The sequence below is a fragment of the Elephantulus edwardii genome, unplaced genomic scaffold (assembly GCF_000299155.1).
Source record: "Elephantulus edwardii isolate Elephantulus edwardi_28Jun2011 unplaced genomic scaffold, EleEdw1.0 scaffold00282, whole genome shotgun sequence".
In the NCBI taxonomy this organism is placed as follows: domain Eukaryota; kingdom Metazoa; phylum Chordata; class Mammalia; order Macroscelidea; family Macroscelididae; genus Elephantulus; species Elephantulus edwardii.
The window spans coordinates 3,044,440-3,055,115 of NW_006400032.1; the positions used below are offsets into that span (position 1 = coordinate 3,044,440).

General features: G+C 40.7%; 1 pseudogene; it reads right to left on the reverse strand.

Annotated features, from left to right (window-relative positions):
- The window catches only part of LOC102849052, a 23,985-nt pseudogene that overhangs the window by 1,182 nt on the left and 12,127 nt on the right, over window positions 1-10,676 (reverse strand).

Here is a 10,676-nt window from a genome sequence, read left to right on the forward strand (position 1 = left end):
ACCCTGGAGGACATTATGCTAAGTGAAATATCTCAGTCACAAAAGGACAATTATTGCATAGTGCCACTGTTGTAAAATGGGACTAAAATCAGGGTTAGGGGGAACCTAAGGAAAGAGGGGAAAAATAATGTATACGGCATTGAAACATATGAGGGAGAGAACTGCTCCACTCTGAACTTGGTCCTGCACTTGAAAGGTGGTGTCTAAGTTTCCCTCTCTTAAGCTATAAAGAAATTTCATTGTACTTTTCTTTCAATAAAATTGTTGCATTCCCCCGCCAAAAAAAATAAATAAATAACAGGAATATATGATTGGGTATTGTTTTCATGACAAGATTCCAGAAGAAGAAATGTAAAGTGGACTGTGGACTTGGGGGTTGGAGGATTGTTAACAATGAAAGAATTTTTATTTTCAAAGAGAAAATTGAACTGGGGGGTAGAGGCGGGAAGGGAGGAAAATGTGAAACACTGAATCAATGGGAAAATTAAATGGGAAGAATATGCTGTAAAAAAAGAATTTTTATTTATTTCTTTTTTAAAAAAAGAAATTCTGATGCAGTAAGTTGTTTCCTTTCTCTGGTAGCAAGGCTGACACATACCTGGCTGCTAAGGCTGCTACCATTCACAGGTATAGCCAAGACACAGGGTAAAGACCTCCTAAAACAAAACCCACCAGTCCACCCCATGTTAGCAGTACAGGTGTCACAGCTCAAATAACCTGTACCCAAAGGTAAGCTTACAAAACCTGTGTAAGCTAAATGTCCTGTCGTAAATATCTGCCATTGGGAAGCCAGCAACTATCCGAGCCTGTGTCACATTTAAGATGGATCGTAAAAGACTTTGCTACTAGACCACAAAGAGCAATACTAAATCCAATATATGTTGATCCATATTAAAGTAGATTCTTTTCTACTTTTGGAAGCTGGTTTTTCTGCTTATAATATCAGTTGTTGTTATGTACTGTTGAGTCACCTGCAATCCATAGTAACCCTATGTACAGCAGCTCTTAAGCTTGCCCTATCCTGAGCCAGTCTCACTAATTCCAACACACTTACCCCCATTGCCCCAATTACTGTTTCAATCCATCTCATCTGGGTCTTCCTCTCCTGTCCGGTCGCTCCACCCTTCTGTGCATGATGTCCTTCTCCAAGGACCAGTCTCTCCTGGCTATGTGCCCAAAGTATGTGAGGAAGAGCTTCAAACTCCTAGCCTCCAAAGAGAAACTTGGTTTCATCCTCTCTAAGACAGAACTGTTTTCTTGGCAGTCCATGGTATGTTTAAGACTCTTCTGCAGCACCACAACTCAAAGGTATTGATTCTTCTGTCATCCTTAGTCATTGACCAACTCTCTGATGCATAGCAAGTAATTGCAAAGACCATGGCCTGGATCAGGCGCACCTTAGTCTCTAGACTGACATCATTGCTTTTCAGTACTCTGGAGAGGTCTCTGACAACAGATTTTCTCAATGCAATTCATCTTTTGATATCCTGACTGCTGGTGTTAAGAGTGTTGACTGTGGAGTTGAGCAAGCTGTAATTGTTAACAACCCCAGTCTCTACTCCATCTATCATGGTGCTGCCAATAGGCCCAGTAAGTATTATATTTTCTCTTGATTGTATCATCTGGCTCATGCTGTTTCATCTTGGAGCCTTATATTCCCCTTCTCTCAACAGCTGGTGCCTCCACTGATTTTCCTCAGGTACACTAGAGACAACCTTTGCTTGTCTGGCATGGGCACAGCCATCTTTGTCAGACATGTGACTTGGCTGGAGGCTGATTTGGCTCCTTCTCCATAGGACTTTTTGTTGTTGTTGTTGTGTACCATCAAATTGGATCCGACTGGCACAGGAGGAGATTGCCCCTCCTTTTCCAGGGGAGCATCTGGTGGATTCAAACTGCCCACCTTCAGGATTGCAGAGTAGCTTCTTGCCACTAGGCCACCAGAGCTCCCCTTCCATTGGACTTTAATTGAGAATCCTGATGTTACTTGATCATCAAGAAACACTAAATTATATGAGTTTAATAAATTCACATAAGTAATACAGCCTCAAGTTGCAATACTGAAGGATTCCATGGGCAAAGTCTTGAGTAATGCAGGAAGCATCAAAAGATGGTGAAAGGAATACCCAGAGTCACTGTACCAAAAAAGAGTTGGTTGACATGGAGCCGTTTTAGGAAATAGCATGTGGTCAAGAACCAATGATGATGAAGAAAGAAGTTAAAGTTACACTGAAGACATTGGCAAAAAAAAATATAGCCCGAGGAATTAATTGATGGAATACCGGTTAATCTTTTTCAACAAGCTTAGTTTCATCTCACTACCTGCTGACTAGTGTGTGCCATGAAATTTGGCAGAAATATGGAAGACAGCTGCCTGGCTAGCTAACTGTAAGAGTTCCATGTTTGTTCCCATTCTCAAAAGAGGTGATCCAACAGGACGTGGAAATTATAAAAACATATCATTAATATTATATGCAAGTCAAATCTTACTGAAGATTATTAAAAAATAATAACTGGAACAGTACATCATCAACAAGGAATGACCAAAGGCTCAAGCTGGAGGCAGAAGAGGCCCTGGTAGGAGGGATGTCATTGCTGATGTCAGATAGACCTTAGCTGAAAGCAGAGAATACCAGGAAGTTTGCCTGTGTTTGACAATACCAAGGTATTTGTGTGGATCATAACAAATTTTTATTAACATGGTGAAGAATGAGAACCCATAATACTTAATTTTGCTCATATGAAACTTCAAGAAGCTATTGCCCTGGCAGAACAAGGGAATATTAAATGGTTTAAAATCAGGAATGATGTGTGTCAGGGTCTTTTTCCCATACCAATTCAATCTACGTGCTGCGAAAATAATTCCAGAAGCTGGACTATATTAAGAAGGATGTGGCATCAAGATTGGAGGAAAAACTCACCCACAACCTGAATTATGTAAATAACACAGCTTTGCTTGCTAAAAGTGAAGAGAGCTTGAAACACTGCAGAAGATCAAAGACTACCACCTTCATTATGGATTACATCTGAACATTAAGAAAACAAAAATCCTCACCACTGGATCAATAAACAATATCATGATAAATGGAGAAAAGACTGACGTTGACTTCCAAAACAACTTGCCTCAGGAACTCCATGAACTTTGATAAATGTTATAGTTGTAAAAGGGCTTCAGGCCTTTTGTTCATAGGTCGCTATGAGTCATGCTCGACTCAAGGCAATCAACAACAACAACAATCCACAATGAACACCCATGGTAAGTTGGTAACTTAGTCAAAAGACATGTTGCACTAGAGAAATCAGCTGCCAAGGACTCTCCAAAGTGCTAAAGAGCCAGGATGTCTCTTTAAAGATGAAGGAGCACATCTGACAAAGAATCAAGCTTATGGTGTAGGAAAGTGTCCCATGTACTGCCAAAAGAACAGGTCTGCCTTGGAGGAAGCCCTACCAGGGTTTTTCCTGGAGGCAAGGGTGCTGAAACTTTGTCTCACATATTTTGGGAATTTTGTAAGGAGGAGCTATTTCTTGGAAGAGGACTTCATGGTGGGAAAAATGGAGGGTCAGAGAAGGAGAGGAAGACCTCCAAAAAAGATGGATCCACAACTGAGTGTAAGAATGGGTGTACCAGAGATGGTGCGGAGTGGGTAGGATACGACACGATTCAGAGCTGTTCATACAGTCGCTATGAATCGGAATTGACTTGATGGCCCCTAACAGCAATATAGGTTGTTAGATACTGTGATGGTTAATATTGTCTGTCAATGTGGTCAGGATCCCAAGTATAATTAATTTATAAATGATAAAGCAGCAAGGAGAGTGAAACTTTGTCTCACGTACTCTGGGCATATTGTCTAAGGGGACAATCCTTGCAAAATGATACACTGAGAAAGGTGGAGTGGTCAGTGAAGGAGAGGGAGACCCTCAACTAGATGGATCGACACAGTGACTGTAATAATGGGTTCGAGCACATCAGGCGTGCTGAGGATGGTGCAGGACAGGGCAAGGTTCAGATGTGTCGTCTACAAGGTATTTAGGAGTCGTCGTTGGCTCCATAGCACTGACCACCACCACCACCACCACCACCACCACGTGTTAAAGAAGGATTACAAGTGGACCTATAAAGATTTGATTAGCCTTATTAAAGTTGGGTCTCCTCGGGAGTGTGACCTGCACACGACTTATGTCATGACTCTGGCAAAAAGCTGGAGAGCTTTTTGTCTACATCTAGGTCTCTGGCTCATAGTCTGCAGACTTGAACAAGTGGCCTGCTGTCCTTGTCTATTTTGAATTTAGCAATATCCATTGCCAGCTGTCTTGGGCTTTGGTTCCCAACAGTGAGTGACCTTTGGAGATGCCAGCCTCTGAAGCTGGCAGTCAGTGATCACATAATATATTACCAAAAGGAAAGCAGAGCCAACAACCTATCTTTTAGGTTGTAGCCTGGATTTCATTTCCTTACAAAAGCTTTGTTTTAATCTGGGAGGTATTCATTTTGCCTTCTCCCATAGTGTCTTCAATGGCCCCAGTGAGGGCATATGTCACACTGTTGACTATTTTTTCATGTCTGTAATCTCCTAGTAGATTAGAGACTGTGTGTCAATAGGGTTTCTCTTTGTTATTTACTGTTTTATCCTCAGGTTTTGACTCATGACTGTCAAATAAAAGAACTGAAAAAGAAAGTGTATGCTGGAATTAAGTAAGGACACAACCCCCTGCAGGCTTGCCTCTCTATCAAGTGATGGGTTAAGAACATGTTCCACAGAGGGGATCAGATTAAAGGACCACTAAAATGAGACATTGCTTTGCAAGGAGAATTCCGGAACACTGAATTGTGCACCTGGAACCAGTGCACAGATAAAGAGGCATTTGAAACAGAACATAAGATGCTGTGTGGTTTTAAATCAGAGAAGGTGTGAGTCAGGGTTGTATCCTTTCACCATATTTGTTGAATCTATATGCTCAGCAAACAATCCAAGAAAATAGAGCACATGGGAAAGAAAGTGACATCATGATTGGAGGAAGACTCATCAACAACCTGTGACATGCAGATGACAAATCTTACTTATAAAAAGTGAAGAGGACTTGAAGCAGTTAGTGATAAAGATCAAAGACCACAGTCTTCATATGTGGCTGTTGTTGGACGCCATCCACTTGATTCCCCCTCATAGCAACCCTATGTGCTGTTGTTGTTGTTGTTGTTATGTGCCGTCGAGACGCTTGCGACTCATAGCGACCCTATGCACGACAGCCCTAAACTCTGCTCTGTCCTGTGCCAATCGCACTGTCTCTGACACATCCATCCCAATTATCCCAGTCACTGAATCAATCCACCTCATAGAGGGCCTTCCTCTCCTGTGCTGTCCCTCCACCCTCCCAAGCATGATGTCCTTCTCCAAGGACCGGTCTCTCCTTACAACATGTCCAAAGTATGCCAGACAGAGCCTCAGGATCCTTGTCTCCAAGGAGCTGTCCACCTTAACCCTTTCCAGGATGAATCTGTTTTCGTAGCAGTCCATGGTACCCTCAATACTCTTCTCCAGCACCACAGCTCAAAGGCATCAATTCTCCTATCCTACAGCCCCAAATCTTGCCAGACACTGCACTGGTCCTACAATTTCACCTGTGCTTTTGCAAGAACTGTCAGCTCATCTCCTTGCTGACTCTTCCCCACCTTTCTAAGCGTGATGTTCTTTTCTGAGATCAGGCCCCCTCTGACAATATGCCCAAAGTATGTCAGATGAATTCTCACAGTCTTTGCTTCTAAAGAGCACTCCTGCAGTATTTCTTTCAAGACCCATTTGTTTGTTCTTTTTGCCTAATATTCTTTTTTTTAAGCTTAAATTTATTTTAATTAAAGCACTGAAGAAATTTCTTTTGCAATTTAAAATGTTTTTCAGAATTAGGTATGAAGACCTAATATTTTATTTAGTATTCCAATCCACTAGCCAGAATATCTACATATATCTATATACATTTTCATTTCTTTTCTGAATATTTTACAGTTTTCACATTTGTTCTATTTCTAGTTTTCTTTTTTCTGCCTAATATTCTTTTGCCTAATATTATTCAACAACCCCAATTCAAAAGCATTAGTTCTTCAGTCTTCTTTATTCTCTGTGTACCCTTCACATGCATTTAAGCAACTGAAAACACCATGGTTTGGGTCCAGTGCATCTTAGTCCTTTAGTCATTATCCGTATTTTCAGCACTTTAAAGAAGTCCCTTAAGAGCAGACTTTCCCAGAGCAATACATCTTTTGATTGTTTTACTGCTGCTTCCATGAATGTTGATTATGGAGCCAACTAAAATGAAATTGTTGAAAATGCCAACCTTTTCTCTAGCTGGTACCATGATGCTGACTATTGGTCCATTTGTATTGATTTTTGTTTTCTGGATATTGAGGTGACATCCATACTGAAGGTTTTTTAACTTTTATTATTATTATTATTCATTTCATTGAAAATTTACAGAGACTTTGGATTTCCATTTATTCATTGTTGCACTTTTCTCTCCTCCCAACCCTCCCTCCCCAGTACACTCCCCTCTTGGAAAAGTAGAAGAAAAATCCTTTCATTGTTTTACCATCCCTCCCCCCAGGTCCACTCCACTATGCAGCCTTCGCTCTGGACTTCCGTCATGACAAAAATACCTAATAACATGTCCCTTTTAAACAGTTTTCTCCCTCATCTGTTTCAATGCAGTATACATTATTGAACCCATCTTTCTCAGTCTCCCCCCAACCCCGATGTCAGTCCTGTTTTACAACAGTGGCACCATGCAGTATTTGTCCTTTTGTGACTGAGATACTTCACTCAGCATAATGTCCTTCAGGGTCACCCATTTTGAATAATATTGCATGAATTCCTTGTTTTTCATACTGGAGCTTACTATTCATCCATAAGTGCTTCAAATTGTCTTCACTCTGAGCAATCAACATTGTATCTTCTGCCTCTCCCAGGTTGTTAATGAATCTCCCTCCAATCCTGATTCTTTTCCACACAGTCTAAACTCTTAGATCATTCACTTAGCAACAAATAGTGTAAGTATGGTGAAAGGATACAACCTTGACACTCACCTTTCCTGATTTTAAACTACACAATATTCTCTTGTTCTTTCTGAAAGTCTCTGCTTTCAGACAAGATCTGATATCAGCAATAATATCCCTTGTTCCACGACCTTTTCTGAATCCAGCTTGAACTTCTCTCAGATCCTTGTCTTCCAGATCCTAGTGTTCCAATCATTTTTCAAACTTCAGCAACATTTTACTTGCATGTACTATTAATAATGTTGTTATTGTTGTTATGTGCTGTTGAGTTGCCTGTAACTCACAGCGACCACAACAGCCCTAAACCCTGCTCTGTTCTGTGCCAATCTTATTATCTCTGACACACCTATCCCCATTACTCCAGTCACTGAATCAACCCATCTAATTGAGGGTCTTCCTCTCCTGCACTGTCCCTCCACCGTCCCAAGCATGACGTCCCTCTCCAAGGACTGGTCCTCCTTGCAACATGTCTAAAGTATGTCAGACGTAATATGCCTCCAAGAAGCAGCCTTGTTTCATTCACCCTCTCTGGAGCACCCTGAAAAATGTGGCATGAGGATTGGAAGAAGACTAATCAACAATCTGTGTTATGCAGATGACACAATGCTGTTTGCTGAAACTGAGGAGGACCTGAAGCATTTGCTGCAGAAGGTCAAGGACTACAGCCTTCGATATGGATTGAAGGTCAATATCAAGAAGACAAAGATCTCACCACTGGGCTTATTAGCAGCATTGTGATAGATGGTGAAGAGATTGAGATTGTAAACAGCTTTAGTTTGCTTGTCTCCACAATCAACACTCTTGGTACCAGCAGCCAGGAAATCAAGAGACGTACTACATTGGGAAATTCGGCATTCAGGGACCTCTCCAAAGTACTGAAAAGCAATGATGTCAGTCTGGAGACTAAGGTGTGCCTGATACAGGTCATAGTCTTTGCTATGCATCGTAGAGCTGGACAGTGACTAGGGATTATAAAAGGAGAATTGATGCCTTTGAGTTGTGGTGTTGGAGAAGAGTATTGACTATACCATGGATTGCTAAGAGAACAAACTGGAGAGGGTTAAACCAGGCTGCTCCTTGGAGGTAAGGATTTTGAAGCTTCATCTGATCTACTTTGGACATGTTGCAAGGACCAGTCCTTGGAGAAGGACATCACGCTTGGGAAGGTGGAGGAACAGCACAGGAGAGGAAGACCCTCTATGAGATGGATTGATTCAGTGACTGGAGTAGGGGTAGGTGTGTCAGGACAAAAAGATTGGCATACAATAGACCAGGTTTTAGGGCTGTTATACATAGGGTCATTATGAGTCACAGGCCACTTGACAGCACATAACAACAACAACAAAAGGATGAATCTGTTCTCCTAGCAGTCCATGGTATATTCAAGACTATTCTCCAACACTACAGTTCAAAAGCATCAATTCTCCTTCTATCATCCCTAGTCATTGTCTAGCTCTCTAATGCATAGCAAGTAATTGCAAAGACTATGGCCTGGATTAGGTGAACCTTAGTCTCCAGACTGACACTGTTGCTCTTTAGTACTTTGAAGAGGTCTCTGAAAGCAGACTTTCTCAGTGCAATTACTCTTTTAATTTCCTGGCTGCTGGTACTAAGAGTGTTGCTTGTGGAGCCAAACAAACTAAAGCTGTTAACCATCTCAATCTCTTCACCATCCATCACAGTGCTGCTAATAAGCCCAGTGGTGAGAATCTTTGTTTTCTTGATGTTGAGCTTTAACCTATATGGAAGGCTGCAGTCCTTGACCTTCGGCAGCAAGCACTTCAGGTCCTCCTCAGTTCCCGCAAGCAGGGTTGTGTTATCTGCATAATGCAGATTGTTGATGAGTCTTCCTCCAATTCGGATGCCTCACTTCTCATACGGCCCAGCCTCCCAGATAGTCTGTTCTGCATATAGGTGGAAATAGTATGAAGATAGGACACATCCTTGGAGTATACCGTTCCCAATTTTGAATCATGCTGTATTTCCCTGTTCTGTTATAACAACTGCCACCGGATACAAGTATAGGTTTTGCATAAGCATGATCAAGTGTTCTGGGATTCCCAGTCTTCTCAGCGTTAGCCACAGTTTGTTGTAGTCCACACAGTCAAATGCCTTTGCATAGTCAATGAAACACAGATGAAACACATTCCTCTGATATTCCCTGTTTTCAGCTATTAATGATATGGTTTAATAATTTCCACATTCTATTGGAATTTCTCCCCTTTTCTTGAAATGGATGCAAATAATATGGATCCTTTCCAGTTGGTTGATCAAGTCACTGTATTCCAAATTTTTTGGCATAGTTGAGTGAGTACATCCAGGGTTGCATCTCTCTATATTTTGAAACAATTCAATTGGTATTTTGTGAATTCTTGGATTTTTTTGTTTTGGGGTTCTCCCCTGCCCCCAAGTGTGTTCAGTGCTACCTATGCCATTGATTGGTTCTTTTTTTAAAAAAAAAATTGGTTCTTGATAATATACTATTTCCTGAAATGGTTTGATATCAACAAATATTTTTGTTGAGCGTGTTGAGAGTCATTCTGTGTACTCCTTTCATGTTCTTTTTTAAAAAAAATTTTATCTTTAAAATTTTTTTATTTTATGTTGGTTTGCTTACAAAGTTCACATACGTTGTGTTTCACACTTTTCTTCATTCACATTGTGTTTCATACAATCATTCCCAGTCATTATTTATGTTTTATAAACCTAATCATCACTGAGTTATACCCACCATTCCCCTGTCTTCCAGATTCCTTTCTAGATCTTTCCCATTTCCTTTACCCATCCCCCCTTCTACCCACCAAATTGTGTGACCCTATGATTTTACTTCTGCCCGTCCTCATTCTTCTGCTCCCACCCTCCCCTTCTTGGATCCTCATATATGTTTTACTAGTTATCTTTCTATTTCTACAATTATGGTCTTATTCAATATTTGTCCTTATGAGGCTGAATTAGTTCATTCAGCATAATAAGCTCCAGTCTCTCCCAAGTTAAGTAATTTTTTAAATCATTCTTCCTGATCCTTCCATCTACTTTTGATATTTTCTGCATCTTTGAATAGTTTGTCTATAGGATTTCAAAATTCAGTATAAATTCAAAACTCATTGCCTTCAAGATGGAACAGGAATCTTATAGCTGACCCTCTGCTGGGTTTTAAGATTATATTGCATGAGATGGAGATTGGGAAGATTACTCATCTTTCTCTCATGGAGCAGCTGATGGAGTCAAACTGCCAGAAAGGTGCAGACGTCACGTTAGTAGTGCATCTCTGTATGAACTGCACCACCAGTGCTCCCTAAACCTTAGTATGCAGTTTTGAAAAAATTAGCATTCTGCAAAATTGAGGATAATTATATCATATCACAATATAGAGAATAACTGCATCATTCCATAACAAATGTCACCATTCTCTAACTACCAAGTTACATCATTAAGTAACTACCAAACTGGAATCATAACCCAGGCAAGTTGACACATAGCCTTCACTATCACAGCCTTCCACCTCAGTGTTCATTACTGCTAGACACAGATCACTAATTCACAGAATGACCTACAACCAGGAGAAGATAACATAGATGAATGGGATCTTCTAAGACTCAAATCCCTATGCACATCAAAAACTTCTCCAGTA